Below are 1,407 nucleotides of genomic sequence, written 5' to 3'. Positions count from 1 at the left end.
TTGTTACGGTAGGTGCAATGATGGGCTCAGGTATAGCAGGGATTGTGAGGCTGGCGTAGGAATGGGCAGTGTTTTGTCTTGTTGTGCATAGGGTCACTATGAGTTGGAGCTGACTGAACAGCAGCCAACAACAACAATATCATGAAGTGCAATGTATAAGTTAGAGTGACACTAGATGTTGTAATAGATAAATCCATGAATGTCTACAGTTAATAGGAGAAGTGTATTATTAGTTCACAAGAAGTCCTAATCAGATACTTATGATCGGCAAACATCTCTTCTTTGTTGAGTAAGTTCATCATGTTGCAGTTCCAGTGCCTTCAACACCAGGTATTCAAGGTTACATGTTTGCATCAAATACTAGGTGGGAAAGGAGTTTTACAGGAACGCCCTGATGATGGGCAACATCATTCCCATTATTTTTTTATTGGTCAGACTCAGCCACATGAACACACTGAATTGCTTGATTGCTGTGTGACTGAGAAGAGGAATTGGGTTTATGGAAAGCTATCTTATGTCTGGTGACATAGTGCCTAAGGAGTTTGACTGCTAACCAGAAGACTGGAGGTTCAAATCCACCAGTCACTTCTCGGTAGGAAGGTTGGGCGATTTACTTTCGTAGAAATACCGCCTCAGAAACCCAAGGAGGGGTCGCTGTGAGTCATATTCGACTTGACGACAGTGAGGTTTAGGTTTTACCTTATCTCTGTCTCAATATTTAAGTGAAATAAATGATTAAATATGTAGAAAACACTTGAATAAATTCCTAGCACCTTAAATATTACATTCATGTTTTAAATTGTTTCCAAAATTTTACTATGAAAATTTTCAAACATACAATAAAGTAGAATCAATTTTAGAGTGAACATCCATGTACCACGCAGCTAGATTCTACATCCCTATGTAGATATCTAGCATCCTGCTTTCCATCTATCAATCAACTTCATTTATTCAAAATAGGTTGATTCAGTATATTTCCACCTTTAAATATTTTATCAAATAGAGTTCAACATTTGTTATGGTTCTTTTTCTCTTTTGAAGTGAATTTGACATAACACCCAATGCACAAATCTTAAGTGTAGCATTTGATGAATTTTAATAAATGCATGCACTTGAATAAGTAAACTTCTATTAATAAAGAGAATATCATCATCACCTTATAAAGCACCTCCCTGCTTCTTCTCAACAATCCTACCCCCATGTAATAATCACTGTTGTAATTAGTTTCCACAATAGATTACTATTTTCCTTTTCTAGAACTTAATATATGTAAGATATTATAGTATGTAGTTTTTTTGTATAAGGCTTTTTTTGTTTAACATGTTTTTGAGATTCACCCATGTTTTGGGTGTATCACTTCATTCCTTTGAATTGCTGAGTATTCCACTGTATATCAGAAGTTGTTTT

The sequence above is a fragment of the Orycteropus afer genome, unplaced genomic scaffold, assembly GCF_000298275.1.
Source record: "Orycteropus afer afer isolate SDZICR_OR568_19922 unplaced genomic scaffold, OryAfe1.0 scaffold00329, whole genome shotgun sequence".
NCBI lineage: Eukaryota > Metazoa > Chordata > Mammalia > Tubulidentata > Orycteropodidae > Orycteropus > Orycteropus afer.
The sequence above is the reverse complement of the archived record's forward strand: the minus strand, read 5'-3'. Positions refer to the sequence as shown.